The 21,090-nt window shown below is 40.6% G+C and overlaps 1 protein-coding gene across 14 annotated transcripts in view; it reads right to left on the bottom strand.

Moving 5' to 3' along the window:
* The window catches only part of GRIP1 (glutamate receptor interacting protein 1), a 607,764-nt gene that overhangs the window by 209,006 nt on the left and 377,668 nt on the right, over positions 1-21,090 (bottom strand). The gene's annotated exons all lie outside the window — the stretch shown is intronic.

Raw genomic sequence — 21,090 nt, forward strand, 5'->3', positions numbered from 1 at the left:
CCATGGTTCCTCTGGGTACAGCTCTCAAGCCCTGGAGCAGTCAGCGGGTAAGCTCCTCCACTGGTTCCCTGCCTTCAGCCCTCTCCGGCCCACAGCTCTGGTTCTCCAGCTTTGAGCCAGCAGACAACTCCCCCTACTGCTCCTCCTACCTTCATCCCTCTCCAGCCCTCTCCCCCTACCTTTCTGGCTTGGGGATACCAGCCAGCAAACCCCTCTTGCTGCTCTCCTTGCCTTCAGCCTTACCCCAGGAACACTTTCTTTTCTTTTCCAGGACCTCCTCCAGTTCCCTGTTCTCAGGCAGCTCTCACCTGTCTGCACTGGGACTCTCTTTCCTGACTTCTTTCAGGCACTTCCCCTCACTGGATCTCTTCCTGGGCCTTTATAGCTCACAGGTGCTGCCCCACCCTCTTAACTGGCCAATTGGGACACCAGCTCTGGCAGAGGGAGCTTGACCTACTTCATTTACTGGGGCCAGCCATTCTGTGACAAGGACGCATAGAATGTCTTTAGTATACTAGACAGGGCAGTGAGTAAAGTGCACTCTCTCTGAATACAAGAGCTGTCACTGGTTACATTGGAAGTATAAGAATGAACATTTTTGAACACTCTCTCTCTCGGACAAAGATGGCAGACTCCAGCTGTGTCACAGAGGAGAAAAGCACTGTGTAAAGCTCATATTGCAGGCAGCCTTTATCTGTATCTGGCTATGGAAAACTTTAACTGTTCTACTTTAAAAGGACTCTGGGAAATGTGGACTTTTCACTTTAAGAACCCTTGCTCTCACTTTAATGACTCTAGTAGTGGGAGGCCTCCCATTCACATTAGCTGCAAGAAGCTTTATGACTATCATTTTGAGACTCTGTAAGAAGACATTCTTTTTGATTTTGGGCTCTGCTCACAGAAAGCCCCTCTTGTGTTGTGGCCAGTGATCTGTGAGAGTGCCAGCCAACCATTTCCAGACTCAGCCTGGCCAAGCACTTTCCTACCCAAAGGATGACACTGCACCCACTGGCAATGGGCTTGTCTTCATGCACAGTGATGCAGCTGTGCTGCTGTAGCGCTTTAGTGAAGATGCTACTAAGCCGACAGGAGACCTTCATGTCAATGGGAGAAGCTCTCCTGTCAACCTAGTACTGTCTACAGGGGCGGGGAGGGGGAAGGTTAGTAAACTATGTTGTTCAGGGTGTAGATTTTCCACATCCCTGAGCAATGTAGTTATACAGATAAAGGTCTGTAGTGTAGACCTTGATCCTTCTGAGTCACTGGGATTGGCTAGGAGGGCATATGGGCCATCCATTAAAGGTAGAACCAAGTAAAAATGAGCTGCTTACTGCTCTCCCATAACAGCCTTCTCAATGGGGGAAAAAATAGCTTACAGTGCATCTTTAAATACAAATTACCATCAAAGAAAGACTTCAGTAGGGACTGTATGTGTTAATTAGGCTCTAGTATTGATAGTGTTTACTTTACTTCCTCAATCAAAAGAAAAAATAAAAGGGAATTAGATCCTACTTTGTGGGTCCTTTAATCTGGTTCTCGAACAGCTCTTTATGCATTATCAAATATATCTATTTGCATACTTTTTTCTCTTTAAGTTGGAAAGGACCAATTAGTTTTTAGCATATGCATACAGCTGTCCATAAATACAGATCAATGGCTAAAGGAATCAAAGCCTAAGTTATCTAGTGACATCTTGAGAAGCAACAAAAATCAGTAGATTAATAATATAAACATATTTTTGGCTATCAATTTTTCTTTCTAACTGACCCTCTTGAGATTTTTTTCTCTTTACTGATTACTGTATTTGTGACATGTAAAATCTCAGACTCCATTAGAAAATTATATCAGAAGGTAAACCATTCATTTTTATTCAAATAAGATAAGGGTTTGGTCAGCATAATTTAAAACCAGATCTCGGATAAAAGACACTACAAAGAACAGTTCATTTTTTTCAAACTACAGATCTTCTACAATAAATTCCACTTAGTAAGGCAGACTCAGTAACAAGAAAAGCTTCTGAACATTAGCAACAAGGTAAAAGGTTGTTGTACAACCATGCCCCTGGAAGGGAATGGAGCAAATAATTAAAAGCATCTCAATGTATTAGGTCTGCAAGATATCATTGCTTCTACTACAGTAAGATTAACTCCCATTGCCATGGAACTATATAATCATAATGAGAAAGATAACACAGCCTCTGCTCCACTGTACCCTACGTGAAGCCAAAGACAATAAGAAACATAAAATGCAGTGAGAGAGGCAGACAGGATTCTGAAATGGATTTAAGCCATGCCAATGTTTGTTAAGACAAAGTTGGACTTTGGAGGAAGCACCACCTATCTTTCCACCTTAAAAAAACAGTTTTGGTAAAGCTAATATTATTGTATGAGGGGATACATCCTCTTGGATTTTGAAAAACATGTCTGGAGAGAGAAGTTAGTGCTCGTGAAAGAAGTGGATTGATCTTTCTCATTCACAGGAAAGGCAACGCACAGCTACTGGCAGTACAAGGTTCCCCAGGCTATCCCAATAGCAGGCAGTTTAGATACCCCATCCATGCAATCTTTAGCTCTTTCTTATTACAAGATGCCAATTGTGATAGTAACTATTGAGGCAGCAGTACTTCTCTATTAAGAAATTAACAGAGATCATCCATGTAGTTTCACATAATCTGATGAATGACGACGACGTTTGGTTACTACCAATATCAGAACAGGGGGACTTGTAGACAAAAAACATCCATTGAACAAAACAGTCCTATCTTGATGTGCCTTGTTAAAATATTAATTTTAAATTAATCACTTTAGGCAGACTGGAGAGGGGACAAAGGGAAGAGGAGTTCTCACAAGTAGACATTCAAACCCTATTTCTAAAGAGCTAAGTAAATCAACTAACATTTCCTGTGAGAACAGGATTTTCCCAGTACCCCACTGCATTTTAGGGGGTCCTGGTCTCAAAGTGAAGTTTGCAGGGCTCACAGGTGCCCAGGTAGATTTGAGTATGTACTTTGTGTTGCCAGAGACCTTGAAGAAGCAGGACAGATGGTTGCACTATGAAGAGAAGAGAAGAGGGGCCAGTTAGTCAAAGTTTCCTGGAGCCAGTGGCTCATATAGCTGATGTGGATAAGGCACATCAGTTTCATAGCCAACGGTACACACAACGGAGCTTTGGAGCCAGCATCACATCAGACTGCTTTGACTTTTCTAACCAAATCGATCAGGTACCCATTTTGCAGCGGGTTAAACTGGAGGTGGCTTTTCAGTGTGAGATTGAGTGAAACTTGAACCTTCAGGATTGCAGTAGAGCACCTTAACCACTCAGCCACTGCATCTCTAGCCAACGTCCCAAAAATTTAAGGGGTAAATAGCTACAGATAATCTCCCTACCTGATAACTAAAGATTAGGTAAAAGGATGATGGATTTCAAGGCTTGTTATATGGAGAGGAGTCGTGGCACAGCAGGGAGGCATTCCATTATCAAGATTAGATTATATTCAGGAGTATAAATATCAACTAGATATAATCCTGAATGTAAATATATAATGATTATTTATCATTCACAGGGAGATATTCCTATCCTTTAATGAATTTCTGTTACACTAAACTGTTTTGTTACTGAGCAGCAGAAACATTTATCTGCAGCACTTTTATATATACAGCTTCAAATTTTGCCTCTTAATTCACTAGCTCTTTCCCATTTCTAGAGAGACCATACTGCAGGTGTTCATTTTTACTATGGGGGGATTAGCATTGCTTTGTAGAAGCAGTCCTTGACCTGCATTCATTGCATCAGTGTTTTTTTTTTTTAATTTCCTCTGGCTGAGAGATTACCCAGTCTGTGGTAAACAAACAATTTTTAGTAAGTCACTGTGTTGTACTGTGGTAATTGCTATGCCAGCAGAATCCTTAACTTAATGACTACAGGAAAAGCTTCTCATGTTAACTATCAGGTTTCAATTTCCATGGCTATGAAGACAGACAACTTGCATATTTCTTTTAGTTGCTTGCACACAATATTGAGCAAGTTACCAGAACATTTTCATTTACATCTTTCCTGACCAGAATGCAAAACTAATCTTTGAGGAAAAGTCTCTCAGATTATGGACATATGAACTTCTTAAACTGGTAAGCAGAATGGCCTTCATTCTTTTACCTGTCCTCTCTAAAATAATTGCTGCAAATAGTAAAATATAGTGATTACATATACTACATCACATACAGTACTTAATTAGCACTATCACAGTCACCACTGAAATCTTTACAAATGATTTATTTTGTACATAATTAACATTAGTGAGATCCTCCTGGTTCCCTGTGCACTATTTGGTAAAGATCACAGTATCTAGTTGCAAAGTTTATAGTGACCACCACTACCACTACATATTGTATAGGCACTGCCTATCATTCTAATTGATACTGTCTCATTGTTTCTTTGTGCTCCCCAGTCTCTCTCTCAGCATCCATCTGCTGTTTTATAATTAAATTATAAGCTCTCTGGGGCAGAGACCATCATATAGTTCTGTGTTTGTACATTATTCCTAGTGCAACATGGCCCTGATGCGTAACTGGGGCTCCTATATTCTACTGCAATATAAATAATAAATACTATTACATAAGTAATAATGTCTTACTATGAAAATATCACTGTACAATGCATACATAGGGGGCTTCTTTGTTCCCTTCCGCACCATTTCAAGTATCTGCTCCTGTACCTAGCCGAAAGAAAGAAAGAAAGAAAGAAAGAAAGGGAGAGAGAGAGAATGTACTATATGACATCTTTGGTGTTTATTCTACTCAGTTTGACAACCTCCTTTAAAAAAAAATTACTGATCAATGACAAGACAGTGAGTAAGAGGAAGATTGTAGGATACCTCCTCCACAGTACAGTCCAGGCATTCAAAACATCAGTCAGCTTAAGATAACATTATTTATGTGTCACAACAGAGGACGGTGAATGTAATTAACAACAGAATTGTGCCTGAAGGTTCTCATCATGCTGAGTTCTGATGTAACCTCAGCCTCTGTTAGCCTATGGGGTTTGAGATATAACCCCAACACTGGTGCATAATGTTATGCCATTGCACCTTAAGCTGGCCCAGTGTATTTTGGTCACCCACCAGAAAATTGCAGTGATCTATATTTGTAGCTGCTTGTTCTATGTGGAGCAGTATGTATGGGAACAGTACAGAAACACATGCTTTATCCATATATTTGCCTGTACAAAAAAGTATTCATCCTGCTGTAATTTCTAAAAACACAGTATGAAGATGAAGATGATGTGTTGAGTTATTAAGAATTCTATAACTGCTGAAACTGCAGTCTCTCCAAACAAGTTAGTTTGTCAAAAACGACTGAAATTAATGAGAACATGCCTCAGATTTCTGTCTCTGGAATTCCTAGAGCTGATATATCTGAGTCACAGGATGACAGCTCTAGTATTCCTGAAACTCATAATGAAGGGCATTATTCATAACAAGAACCGAATTCAGAAACACAAAGGCAATAACATAGATCTTACTCCACTCTACATGACACTCCTTCTGCTCTGTCAGCTCTAGCGAACATTAGGTTAGTGATTCTACTGTTTGTTACTGCTCTGCAGCCATCAGATCCAGAAGGGAGTATGTTCTTTAGTCTTAACCAAAACCCTCATTTTCTGCAGAGTATCATATTTGTGGCAGCTGTTAAATGCTAAAGGTCTGGGTTGCTAGGACTGATTCGGTTACATCCATAGCTTGTGGTTAGAGCCCTTCACAGCAATACAGAAACTGTGCTATTTCTTACAAGCCCAAAGGTTGAGGATGCTTAGGAAGAGTGGGCCCACTGAGGATAGGGCCTACTATTATGAGTAATCCTACTGAAGACAATGGCAACCATATATCCCTAGTTGAAATGAAGACATTCTGGATGACAACATATTAAAGTAACTTCAGAACATTTATGCAATACCCTGCACAGTGTAAGTAGAAATATTCATGTGCAAATCATGGATACTAATGTCACATCTTTGAAAAGGTCCACTTTACATAGCAACCTGATGAAATCAAGAACAGTAGGCCTTATATAGAAAGTAAATTCTACTTTGTATAATTAATATTTGCAACGTGCTTTGGAAATTAAAAGCCCTATGTCATGTTAAATATAAAGTATAGTTTAGAGTGGATGAAAAACAGCTGTATCTAATAGGGAACAGTTTGTGAGCCCTGACATTTTCTAGGAATTACTGTGTATTTAGAAAATCTATCCAGATTCTTGATGTTACACTTGGCATCAACGTTTTCAGCACAGTAACATCTGCTAATAATGCCATTAAGAAAAACATTTAGGAGGAGGCTGTTCTTGGAATGAAGAACATTTTGGAAAATTTACTTTTAAATAATGCAAGAGCCCAGATTAGAACTAATATTATGGATTGACCAGGGTTACCACAATGTCTCAATCTGTACTGGAGAGTTTGATGGCCTACAACAGCAGAAAACAGAGGCAGTACTGGCCAAATGTTTTCAACGTTGAGTAAATGAACACTGTCTGAATGTACAGGTTTAACAGAACAACACAATGTCAACAATCTACTACACACATATATTATCTTTTTTCAGACTTGTCATGCAAAGTTTAACCATAAAAAAATGATCTGCCATTTTACATCCAGTGGTGCAAAGGGGTAAAAGTTACATAAGCACCAAAGTCCCATTTTTCAAAAGTGGCTCAAGTGGCACTGACATTCAATGAGACTTCAGCTCCTAAGTGCCTAAGTCACTTCTGAAAAATGGGACTTATGCAATTTTTAAAATTTTACCCAAAGAGCTTTTAATTCAAAACTTTAAGTGCTGGAGTGGTCATGAACGAACTGTACCTCTAAATAGCACAAATATGAATGTAATGATTTTTATTCACTTTTTGTTGTACTCTGTGATTCTCACCCTTACCTCTAGAAATCATCATTAAGAACACTTAAGGCCTTCTATTTTCAACTTATTTGTAAGTTTTGGGGTGTGTGTATATTGGGAGAAACAGGAGGAAGAGAGTTTTAAAAATCCTGGATATATTATTTCTCCTCCTACACTTAGCCAACTGTCACATGCTGTATCTGCAGACATCATTCTCAAACAGTACGAGAACCCAGCAAATAACCATTAGCGCTCTAAGACGTACATAAGGTGAAATAAATTTGAATAAGTCTTTATTCTATTCTCTGAGTTCTGAATTGTCTGGTTCTTTAGTACAGAACCATTCCAATGATAATCTTAAACTGGGGTCGGCAACCTTTCAGAAGTGGTGTGCCGAGCCTTCATTTATTCACTCTGATTTAAGGTTTCACATGCCAGTAATATATTTTAACATTTTTAGAAGGTCTCTTTCTATAAGTCTATAATATATAACTAAACTATTGTTGTATGTAAAGTAAATAAGGCTTTAAAAATGTTTAAGAAGCTTCATTTAAAAATAAATTAAAATGCAGAGCCCCCCGGATCGGTGGCCAGGACCCAGGCAGTGTGAGTGCCACTGAAAATCTGCTCACGTGCCACCTTCGGCACCCGTGCCATAGATTGCCTACCCCTGTCTTAAACTAATGGAAGCTACAGCACTCTAAATTACGTATCTTAAACTTCCTACTGATATCTAAAATACCCAATGAATTTTACTGTCTAAAAGTAGGCTAAAGATAAAAGTCACTAAAAATGTAAGTGCCTAAAATTAAGCTCCATAATCAATATTTAGGCACCTGAATAGAAATGGCCTAATTCTCAAAAGGTGCTGAGCTCTCATACAGTTCTTTCGCTATGGGAGATGTATATCGTTTTAAGATTGTCTGTAAAAAGGCAACTGGATATTGTAAAGTTACCTCTGGAACTGCTGGCATACAGTGAAACTCTCCTTCAATGAATTCTCTAATAAAGAAGAAATCCTATTACAATAACACATTTTTAAATCTACCAAGCAGAGATTACTTCAAATCCTAAAAATATTTATTTTTCTACGTTTGTAAAAATGTCAAATGTTTGCTAGAAGCTTAAACCCAATGACATAAAATAGAATAATTACTGAATCATTAAATAAGCTAACCCTCATTTTAGGTTGTAAAGTGGGGTACTACAACAGTGGCTTGAGCTGCCATGATGTACGGTGCAGAACACAAAAATGAAGTACATGGAGTTTATTCACATCTGCTAGAAATGGGAGAACTCGCAGTAGTTAGGGATGGAAATTACTTCTTATATCACCGACTCCATCTCTTTACCAATGCGTGATTGTGCTACATAGTGCATTTTATACTGCTGTGGCCAGTCTAGTCCCAAATGATGGAGCTTCCTTCCACCACTACCTTTTACAAGAAAATTCCTCAGTGAAATAGCTCACACTGACAGGAAGCTTTTCCTGATATTCAACCTAAATTTCCTTTGCTAAACTTCATCCCATCATTTCCAGTTAGATTCCTAACTGTAGGATGCTTATCCAAATGCCAGATCTTTCTGGCCCTCCCATCACAATGTATTTTGGCTGCAATTTTGTTTTGCAAAACACATGCATAGAGAGCAGCCATGTTGCATTGTTTTGACAAAACACTGAATACTGATACAACATCACAGTATGTGTGCAGCAGCCTTTTAAGCATAACCTGAAAACTATATCCTGTGTGATAACGAAGATATTTTTATATACTAATTAAAACCCACAGAAAAAACATTTGGCATTGGTGGCTAGCAATCCCCTAAACATAAGCTTTTGTCAAAAAAAAAGTCCCTAGACATTTTTTCGAATGCTGGCAAGTCTGTAACCTCTTAACTACAGAATCAATACTGTGACACCATAATAACCCTAACAATAGAGTAGAGAGAGACGAGCAGTCCTCTCCTTTGCCCCCCTTTCTCCCACTCTAGTAGGCACTTACCTTTGCTACTCTATTGTTTTCTTTCATAAATGTTTCTATTTGAATAACCTTAATATTGCCTTTGGCCTCCTCTTGCTTTACCTATTCCCTCGCCCTACAGCTGTACCTTAGATCCCCTACAGCTGGGTTTTTAATGACCTGCTGAGACTGAGCACCCATGGTCTTTGTTCATGACTTATGGGGGGCGGGGGGAATAACAGGTTTGTAGTGTGGTAACATCTCATCCTGATAAAGCCTTTTTGTGATTGTATTGTTTGCTATAATCTTACTTTCTTGTAATCTATTACTACATCTACTCTCCTGCAGTTAAAATGTGATAGTAGAATGTTTCCTGGATATTTGATCTGTACAGACACTGAAGGAAATGTCTACTGTACTGGTGGATATAATGGTTCCGTATATTCTGATGGCCTCTGTGCTTCCTCGGATATCTGATAGAGCTTTTCCTGCAGGTCAGCTGCCTAGAACTTAAAAAGTAGAAGTGGTGATTGAAACTGCCACAAGGCTCTTTTAAAACCTATTGAATTTTCCCTAAATAGCTGTATATGGATAATCATCTTTTTAGCAGTACGTGCTGGAGAACTAGTCAACCCTGGTTTCCCTATGTGCACAACAAAGCAGAACAAGCATATTCACTTTTGAGGGGGAGAGAGAGAGAGAAAAGAGAGAAAAGAGAAAGAGAGAAGGTACCGTTTACACAGCATGCCAAGGAAAACAGAAGTCAGTTTTGAAAATGAATAAATAAAATGAATGGAAAATATATAATATATGCCAGTTGAGAGAATGATTGTCACAGTGGAATTAAGTACAAAGGCAACTATTTAATAGGGTGACCAGATGTCCTGATTTTATAGGGACAGTCCCGATTTTGGGGGCTTATATAGGCACCTATTACCCCCGACCCTCTGTCCTGATTTTTTACACCTGCTATCTCATCACTCTACTATTTAAGAAAAAATTCTCTATCCCCTTTCTTTTATGGCTCATTTAAACTATATATATTTGTGTTTGAACAGCAACATGGGCATGAAATGGTAATATAACAATCTACATGTATGCTGGAGGAATAAACAGCCAAGAGGTAGTTTTGTTTGTTAAGGTTTTCACAGAGGCAGGGGATAGGGCTGGGAGTAACAGAGGATGGCATTTTAAAAAGAAAAGAAAATGTAGGCTGACTAAAGGAAGTACTTGCCAACTTGCTATACCCTGTAGAATAGACTCCCAAGGCAAGCAATGGAGACTCTGTCACTAGAGACATTTAAAAGTAGACTGCAAAACATATGATTTTCTGCAGCTAACATTAATCTGGCACTGGAATGGAGATAAAAGGAAATATTTTTATTAGCTTATTTAATCTCTTACTTCTGTGTCTTTAGAAAGTAGGACTGACCTTTTACTTTTGACTTGGCTTCAGGATATAGCAGGAGTAAGCAAGCTGGCATACTGGACTGTCCCTCAGAGTGCACCTCTGTCCAAGTTTTAGGACTTGATAAATAGTGGGCTATCAGAAGTGTTTGTCCACTTTCCTGTCTACCTGCAGTCTAACTCGTGTCTGAATTACTGTCCTGTAATACTATACCAAATAATATCATAATCAAACAGGTGGACATGTAATACACATAAAATATTATAGGCAGCTCCCACCTCCTTCACAAAAATGTAAAAGTGACTTTTAATCTTTCCCAATATATCAATCCTCCAGCTCCTTAATCGATATCATTGCTCCTCTTGGAATTCATTGCAAAATGTCCGCAATCTCTCTGGCCCTGAAGTTTTCAGAACTGAACATGATCTAGCTATCATTAGAACTGTATACACAGACCCTATTGTCTCATTGCTTCATAATATGAAAACACAATTTGTTGCTTGCTTTCTCAAATCCAACATTAATTTTCAAGGCAGGGGATTATTATAATATTTTACTTATTGTATGTTGGTATCATACTGTGTAAATTTACAGCCTGCAGCAGTAATTTTTAGTGGTGGGTTATTCAATGCATAAAATGCTCTTAACACAGCCACTGGGAAACGTACACATATAATGTAAAATCACATGCATTAAAAAAATAAACCAAACTGACACATTTTCAGCCAGAGGCCTCACCAACACACAAAATATTCAGCCCTTCAGGTAAAAGTTTGAGTAAACAGCACTTGCAACATGTTCTTAAGGCCAAACACTTGTGCTTTGTCAGATAAACAATGGGAAGTGAATGCCAGAGTTGATGGAATTTCACAAAAAATGTCTTGTCTCCAGATTTTTATATTTAAGGATTTGTCATTGAGAGAATCCAAGCTGAATTCAGCAGCTAGGATGGAACATAAGGAGATTACCAGTTTATAAAATACAGAATACAAGACCCAAACCATAAATGGCTTTACAGATTCCAACATCCAAATCAAACAGAAATCCAGCACAGTTTGTGGTGCACAGTTGTAGTATGCTCCTGAAAAACTGCCATTAGTTAAGCAGGCAGCCACATTCTTTGCTAGCGAAACGCTCTACACAGGTAGCCCAATGCAGAGCACATTGCATTAATCTTACCTGGAAGTGACAAAGGCATGAGTAACTGTGGCAAGATCCAGAACTAAAAGAAAAGGTCACAACTACCTAGGCCAAGCAAAGATGGAGCAAAACAGTCTTGGTCCACTGCTGTTACCTGAAAAATCTAGAGGAAATGGAAGCTCTAAATAGATACCCTAAAATGCAAACCTTGTTAACAATAGCAGGGATCAACTGAGGAGGAATCTATATTCTAAAGTGTGTCTTTTGAATGTTTCCCCATGTCAGTCAGCATCTTACCTAATTGCTGTTTCAATTACTGCCCTGACTGCATGATTCCCGGAAGCAGCCAATGTATCCAGCTCCCAGGCACAGGGGCAGCCCTGAGGGCCTTGAACGCCGATGGGAGCTGCAGGGGTGGTGCCTGCGGGAAGCATGCAGAGCCCCCTGGCCCATTCGCCTAGGAGCTGGACTGCCAGCCACTTTTGGGAGCTGCCTGAGTTAAGCGCTGCCCAGCTGGAGCTCACACTCCAAACCTCCTTCTGCACCACAATGCTCTGCCCCAGGTCGGAAACCCTTTCCGCACCCTAACTCCCTGCTCCAGCCCAGTGAAACTGAGGGTACGTCTACACTGCACGATTATTTCGAATTAGCTTAAACCGATATTACAAAACAGATCTAATAAAATCGGTTTAGCGCGTCCACAGTGGGATCCCGAAATCGATTGTTTGCGTCCATGGTCCAAAGCTACCATCGATTTCAGGAGCGGTGCACTGTGGGTAGCTGTTCCTCAGCTATCCCATAGTTCCCACTTCCGTGTTGAGAGCACAGTGCCTGATGGGGCAGAAAACACTGCCCCGGGTGGTGCTGGGTACAGCCTCACCCCTCCCTTTGTGAAGGCAGCAGACAACCCTTTGGCGCCTTTTTCGCGGAGTGCATTGAGCAAACGCCATAGCACAGCAATCTTTCCCTTTTTTTTTTCACGTGGTGGTGGGGGGAAATAAACTGAGGAGCTGTTCCCTGAACCACGCCAGACACTGTGTTTGAACCTACAGAGATTGGGAGCTCAGCCAAGAATGCAAATAATTTTCAGAGACTGCTGTGGACTGTGGGATAGCTGGAGTCCTCAGTACCCCCTCCCTCCCTTCATGAGCGTCCATTTGAGTCTCTGGCTTCCCGTTACGCTTGTCACACAGCGCTGTGTATCCTGGAGTTTTTTATTCAAACGCTTTGGCATTTCGTGTTCTGTAACGGAGCTGGATACAACAGATTTGTCTCCCCATACAGCGATCAGACCTAGTATCTCCCGTACGGTCTATGCTGGAGCTCTTTTTCGATTTCAAACTGCATCGCCAGCCGTGCTGATCAGAGCTCCACGCTGGGCAAGCAGGAAATGTAATTCAAAAGTTCGCGGGGCTTTTCCTGTTTACCTGCCCGCTGCATCCGAGTTCAGATTGCTGTCCAGAGCGGTCAGTGCTGCACTCTGGGATGCCGCCCGGAGGCCAATAACGTCGATTTCCGTCCACATGAACCCTAATCCGAGTTATCACTATCGAATTTAGCGCTACTCCTCTCGTTTGGGAGGAGTTCCGAAATCGATTTAAGGAGCCGTTTAACTCGATATTAATGACGACGTCGTGTGAACGGATACAGTGTTAAATCGGTATATCGGCCATTAAACCGATTTAAAGTCGCAGTGTAGACCTGGCCTGAGTGAGTGATGGAGGGAGCGTGGGCAGAGCCTTGGAGAAGGGATGGGGAAGGGGAGGGGCCTCAGGGAAGGGGTGGGGCAGAGAGCAGGTCACGAGTGTTTGGTTTTGTGCAATTAGAGCTATACTGCCTCTCATGCCGTTGAGTCACTTCTCCTCCATATGAACCTGAGGTCATGCTCCTTGCAGGTAGGCCTTTTGTGGTGGGTCTATTGCCCAAGGGCCAATGCAAGGTGATTGGGAGAGGACTGTATTTAGGGGAATATGACAAATTTACAACCCTAGTCATCTTTTTTCCTAATTTTTTTTTTTTTTTTAGCATAAAATATTTTGGATCAGATACTTTTTTGAGCAACAAGTGAAAGAAAATTGTAGCAATAATGCATTTATAATCACATTGATGGAATAAAAAAAATAAGCATCAGTAATCATCTCAAGTGAATTTGCACACATCTTTGCAATAAGGCAGCTGCTTTAGCCACTATGCAAAACAATTTTTCATTATTATCAATGTTATTTTTAGGTGTTAAATTAAGCTATAGGCAGTATTGTCTATTGTTACCTAGATAAAACAGAAGCTTATTGAGACTTACAAGTTTAAAAACTGAATAAAATGACCACAAAGATCCAACAAGGTCTGTTCCTAGTTCATACAAAGTTTGATATGTATGCAAAATTTCATGTAAACAAGACATTTTATGGTTTTCATCTTTAATAAAAAACTAAGGTGAAGAACAAAAGTTCCCTACATTTTTAAACATTAGATTTCTCCAAAAATAGATATGTTACTAAATGATAACTGAGCAAACAGGTCAATCACAAAAAGTAATATTCCATTCTTTGGTATTCTCGGGAAAATATCTCAGATTCTCAGACAAGTTAGATCTTGTATAAATAGCAGGAGTGACACTTTTCCTATCTTAGGTTCCAATTCTGGAAAGCATCCCTATTTCTGAGTGCATTTAGGCATCTGCTTACATCCCACTGAAATCTGTGGCATGTAAGCACATGCTTAAAAGTTACACATGTGCATGAGTGCTGTCCTGAAGAGAGATTCTTTCCAGAACTGGGATCATATGTCCCCATTCTGCAAAGACTTATGCACATGCTTAGCTTTTATACACTGTAGTATCCTATGGAAATAAACAGGTCTGTTCACCATGAGTAAAGTTAAGCTTGTGCATAGTGCAAATCTCAGGTCAAGCTTTTCAAATCTGGGAGCTTAAAGTTAAGCTCCTAAATTAATATAAATAAAAGTAGCCTGACTTTTGGAAGTAGTAAGCACCCACAAATCCTTCTGAAGTCAACTGAAGCTGCAGGTGTCAGTACCTGTAAAAAAATCAAACCACTTTTACTTACATGGATTTGGGAACCTAATTTACAGCACCCAGGTTTGAGCATTTTGGACTCAGTCTAAAAATATATTTTAAATAGAGTGCTAGAACATTTGTACTCACAAAGCTGTTAAAATATTGATAAATAGCAATTTCTGAAACAAGAAATCATAGAATAATAGAAGTTTGATACAGAAAAGCACCAGTCCATCTCTTCCAGTACAAGTCTGTTCCGTATTAGTCTTCCAGTCTAATTGTAAATGCCCAAGTGTTGGGGATACCATCTCTTCTCTAGGGAGACTCTTTCCTGCATATATAGTAATACACACCACTATCAGGAGGTTTTTCCAGTTACTTGGCTTAAATTTTACTTTCCTAATTTCATCTGTTTACCAGTAAATTATACCACCATTTAATGATTCCTTTCTATTAACGTATTCTTACAATGACACCCTATCATTCCTCTCTCATACCTCACACATGCACACTCTTAGTAACTGCTTACCCAACATGGAAAACAATACAGTCTAGAGCTGGTAAATGCTAAGGATTTGTTTTACACTCTTAATGGCACATATACTGTTTTGATTCGTTAGTTCCTTCTTGAAATCTTGACTAAATCCACAGAGAGCCATCACAAATTACAACCACAGCTAAATTTGACTGGTTACAACAGTCTTTTCAGCCATCAATCACCTGTCTTTCTCCATCTCTGTTTGAGCTTGGACAATCCCATATGCATACAAATAAGAACCTGAGGAACTGTGTTCGTCTAGTTGTTTAAGTGAATCCCCACATACAGGAAAGTACATAGTAGTTTTTCTGTCAGATCAAATCAGTCCTCTGGTAATCCCTGGGACGCACCAGATCGTGATAATATTTTATGTCCAACAGTAACACTGACAAAGAACAGTATGTTTAATTTAGCTTATGGTCTCAGCATGCAGATATTTGGCAGCTGTAACCCATTTTCATAGCTGTGTTTCTATTCCCACCACCCCCGGTCTATAAGCAATTAATTTATGCCGATGGTCCAAAGTCAAGGAGCACCACAGAGTATTGTGCAGCAGTCGGCCTGTCTAGTGAATGGTTTGATTAGCATTTAAAATGTAACCCTATTATTCTAAATGTTGCTTCTGAATGTTATATAGCTGCGTAACCATTTTCCTAACAATTCATGAGCTAAATTCTACAGGATTTTGCTAAAGACCATCTTTAACTTGACTATCTGAATTTAGTAAGATAAAGCATACACGGCAAACAATACACATGAGCAACTCTGGTTACAAAAAAAGATCGAATAGGCTTTTTTAACCATTAGGAATGGACTGGCTAAAGCACTGGGGCATGAACAAGAGCATCACTGCAAAATAAACATCTTGAAATGGAACTATTCCAAGTACTCAACACACGCCATAGTCCTACAATGTATTGGTAAAATTTGTCTTCTTCTTCTTCCAAAAGGACTATATTATTAATTCCAGTTATGAGACATTGCAGTGTCAAATGAAGAGAGCCCAGAGTTTAACTCTCTCTCTCTAGTTTCATATAGGATATGGCCCAATGTCACTGCAGTTATCTGTGCACCTACCAAGTGTTTAAAAATAAATATAATAATTGCTCTCTTTCTTCCTTCCCAGACTGTAGGAGATATTATTTGATTTGCATATAGGGCTTTTTTGGGTGTGTATATATGTAAAGAATTTGTCAAGGGGAAGCTAAAATGGACAAATAACTTTCCATTTAGTTCTGAGTGCAGTGAGGTTTGTGGTCATTTCTATCTCTTGCAGGAATGAGTTCCACCAGCCTATGTTTAGCTTCATTAAATGTTTGGATTCCTGCATTCATAAGCCTCTTCCTGCTGCTCAACAGCTTTACTTTTCCTGTGGAATCTAGTTGTTGTAGGAAGTCATGGCCACAGATGAAGAAGTTACTTTCTCAGATAGTTAGGGCTAATCCCATGGAGGGCTCTGACAACCAGGACAGAAATCTTGAAACTGTATTCAGTGAAAAGTCTGTACAGAGAACAGAAAGATTGTGTTCATGGTGGCCCAGGTGTCTAAGTACAGTAAAAGGGCTGCATTTTGTACCAGATGGAATTTTCAGAGCTTCATTCTTAGATCAAATGAATTGCAACAACCTAAATGAGATGTCAAATGTATGGATCACTGGGGCCAGGTCTGTGTCTGCTAAAATAGGGCACAATTTTTTCCACACAGAGTCCTTTTGGCTCTTGGCTTCCAGACTCTGCAAAACAGCTGTGTAATTTCAGGCTAGAGCATGGAAGTCATATTCACTGCTAACAGCTCAGGTAGTGTCTTGGAACTGCCCCCCAAGTGTTGGGAGGCTTCTTATCTAGAGGATCATGTTCCTTTCCTCTTGTTTTTTCCAACAGACCTCTATTAAGCTAGACCAAAGCATTCATATAGGAAAGTCTAATAACGCAATACAGTAACTTCACCTCACTGATCCAGTCACACACAGTATTCATAAAATTACAGATCAGTATTCTTAGATTAGTACATAGCAGCTCCACATCCACCAAACTTCCCGCTTCCTACCAGCATCACCTCAGTCTTGCTCTGACCATGTATTGCTGGCACTTCACCCAGTATTTTCTCACCAATGCTCCTAATGGATGCTGAATACCAAGGGTCAGAGGACTGAGCTTTGGGAGACTCATAGGCATGGACAGGAGTTGGAAGAACAGCTCCCCATGAGGATTCTCTGGGTTCAGTTTGAGAGGAAAGACATCAGCTATTACAGGGCATCTCCATTCACCCTTCTCTGTTGCTTTTGGAGGTGGAATAGAAGTATTTGGAGATTAGAAGTATAAGAGGTCCACACAATTCCCAGAGGTCCAGCAGACAGTGTACAGATGTGATTTCCTTCTCTGTGGATAGGAAAAAGTCACTCACCAGAGCAAGTGCTGTTTCTGTACAGTGCTCTAAAACCACCTCGACAAGAGGTGTAGAGATTTTGCGGCACAGTTAAAGCGACAAGGGTCAGTGTAGATGCTGTCGTTCATTATGTCGACATAACTGGCCTTCCCCAGTATCCCACACTGCCTGCTGTGACCACTCTGTTCACTGTTCTGAGCTCAGCTGCCCTGCAGGCATTCACCCCTCCCCTTTTAAAGTCAGGGAAGCTTTGACACTCCTCAGCATGGAGAGCTCCCAGAACTACTGAGGATGCCACTCCTGGTAGCTAAGGAGGCTGTGGGAGAACTCTTGAGGGAATCACAGAACTATTAATGTGGAATCAGTAGGCAGAGTGGACTGCTGCTGTGGGGGAGGAGGAGGGAAACTGCTGTGCAGAGCCAGGAGAGGTGAGAGGTGATGTGGGGGGAGCGTCCCTCTCCCCCAGGATTGGGTGCTCAGGCTGCTGTCTGAATATAAAGAGACAGCATGCCACACACTCACTTCCCCAACACACACTGGTCTGTGTCTCTCTCTCTGCACATGGTCCCTGTCACACAAACTCCTGACCTTACCTCCCCCACATTTCAGTTGAAAAGTGGCTGGCAATCTAGTAGGATGCCCATGGAACAATGCGATTGAGAAACCTGCATCATTTGATGCTGTACCTGCCCTATGAGGCATTGCAAACCCTTCCCACAGCACCCTGCAGCCAGTTGCACAGTGGGGTAGCTACCCATAGTGCACTGCTCTGTGTGTTGATGCAAGAGCTGCTAGTGTGGATGCGCTCTTTCATTAGAAGGAGCATAGCGTGGATATGCAACAATGGTTTAATTAAAGTGCTTTAATTAAAGAGGCACAACTTTTGTCAACAAAACTCTATAGTGTAGACATAACCTGAGTAAAATCTGAGGTACTGGAAGCTGATAAGTCGTATGGCGAGGCTGTTTGCTAGCTTCTCTATTAGCTTGCATACAAAGCTGCTAAGTATAAAGCTTCCACCTGCCTTGTCAGTTAGATGCAATTACATAATTGAAAAAATTGCCTGAAGTTTAGTGGCAAATAGCTAGAAAGCCTGAAGCAACTTAGGCTATTAGGCAGACTCTCTGTTCTTTTTTCCCCTTTACCTCTCATCTTTCCTCTTGCACAGCAATCTTAATGACAACAAAAACATTACAACAGGAGGTTTAGACTTGCTGCGTGTTACAACTCTGTGAACAACATACTGCCCAAAAGGTTACTTCCCTGTAATCTACAACCTATCCTTAAAGATGATCCCTCACTCTCACAGATCTTGGGAGACAGGCCAGTCTTTGCTTACAGACAGCCTCCCAACCTGAAGCAAATACTCACCAGCAACCTTACACCATACAACATAAATACTAACCCAGGAACCTATCCTTGCAACAAAGCCCGATGCCAGCTCTGTTCACATATCTATTCAAGTGACACCATCATAGGACCTAATCACATTGGCCATGCCATCAGGGGCTCGTTCACCTGCACATCTATCAACATGATATATGCCATCATGTGCCAGCAATGTCCCTCTGCCATGTACATTGGCCAAACTGGACAGTCTCTACGCAAAAGAATAAATGGACACAAATCTGACATCAGGAATCATAACATTCAAAAACCAGTGGGAGAACACTTCAACTTCTCTAACCAGTCAGTGACATACCCGAAGGTGGCAATTTTGCAACAAAAAACTTCAAAAACAGACTCCAAAGAGAGACTGCTGAACTCAAATTAATATGCAAATTAGACACAATCTCAGGCCTAAACAGAGACTGGGAATGGTTGGGTCATTACATTAATTGAATCTATTTCCCTATGTTAAGTTCTCCTCACACCTTCTATGGGTCCTCTTAATTATCACTTCAAAAGTTTTTTTTCTCCTGCTAATGATAGCTCATCTCAATTGATTAGACTCTTCCTGTTGGTATGCATACTTCCACCTTTTCATGTTCTCTGTATGTATAAATATCTCCTGTCTGTGTGTTCCATTCTATGCATCCGAAAAAGTGAGCTGTAGCTCACGAAAGCTCATGCTGAAATAAATTTGTTAGTCTCTAAGGTGCCACAAGTACTCCTGTTCTTTTTCCTGTAACGGGAGCTCTCAGAGATGGTTGCCTGCAAGAGTGCCTCCATGCTGTCAGATATGCCTGTGTACTTCTCGTCTTCACCAAAATCCTTTAGAAAGCTTGGGCTATCAGGACCACACACATAGTTCCTTTAGGGTACTGACCAGTCAGGATCAATGTTGTATAAAAATATGCAGCCCTGCCCAACCCCTGAGCTCTTTTCACTACTTCAGAACCCACTATATAGACACCAAATACATGGGGATAGAGGCTGGGTGGGCAGACAACCATCTCAAAGTACTCCAATTACAGGGCAGTAACATGTTTTCCTTCTCTGAGGGTTGCCTACATAAATCCACACTCCTGCAAATCTGTTAACAAGTGAGAGGCTGAGGAAGACTGTACTAAAGGCTAATATTATGCCAGCCAACTGCACATCAGATCGTGAAGCTAAATCAAGGAAGTAAAATGATATGAATGCACAGAATGGACATGGGATGCTATAAAATGAGTAGCAACTATTTAAGAGCAAATCCTAACTCTTCAAGTTTTTCTCCAGGGAAGCAACATACTTGCTACTATACCCTGAGCAGCTATGGACATAGCTATATATAACTTAGACACAATCAGGGGCGGCTCTAGGCATTTTGCTGCCCCAAACACGGTAGGCAGGCTGCCTTCGGCAGCTTGCCTGTGGAGGGTCCACTGATCCCGCAGCTTCGGCAGACCTCCAGTGGCTTGCCGCCCCAAGCACGTGCTTGGCGTGCTGGTGCCTGGAGTCGCCCCTGGACACAATCATTTATTTTCGAGCATATTATGCCTGCCAGAATCAGGATTTCTCCCATATCTGTTCACAACCACTAAGATCACGTATTCACACCCTGTCCTATAAACAGTGCCTCTCGATGACCCTCACCATTTCAGTGTATGGAGTGCCTGCAAACTGTTAAATCAATAGCTTAAACAGGAACTGGAATTTATAGGGAACAGTTTATATTCTATTTTGTTTTTATGGCTTTCCCCCTTCCTTCACACCTCTGTTAACAGTACGTTTATTTAGATTTTTAGATCATGGGAGCAAGAACTTTCTCTTCATGCAAGGCTGTAAAAGAACCAAGCCCACGTTTGCTGTTTATTCCCACTCTGCGCGTGTGCATAAAGGGCCTAAACCTGAATTTGCTTTTTTTGCCTCTGAGTAAGCAGAAAAAAACAATTCAGATGTTACATTACTGCAGGTCCATTTTCACAGATTTGTGGCAGATAGGAATTTTAACAACATATGATGTTGATAATCAGAAAAATCACACATACTCACTGGGAATATGGATCTGAAGCAGATGAGAGGATATTACTTTCTTTCAGAACTTCATATTGCAAAACAGTGCAATATCTGTGCAAAACTCAACAATTCACAGTAACAACCTTGTGAGGTAACGGCTAGTCTCTAACATTCCCTTTCTAGGTAAGGTCATTGGAAAAAAGTGGTGGCCAGCCAATTTTGGCAACAGCTGACATCCTATAATTTTTGGATCCTCAATTGAGCTCGGCTGTGGAATGGAATTACATTAATCACAGTGCTCAATTATCTCCTCAGAGTAACAGACACAGGCCAGATGGCCTAGATATGTCAATGGCCTTTCGCACAGT

The sequence above is a fragment of the Chelonoidis abingdonii genome, chromosome 1 (assembly GCF_003597395.2).
Source record: "Chelonoidis abingdonii isolate Lonesome George chromosome 1, CheloAbing_2.0, whole genome shotgun sequence".
In the NCBI taxonomy this organism is placed as follows: Eukaryota; Metazoa; Chordata; order Testudines; family Testudinidae; genus Chelonoidis; species Chelonoidis abingdonii.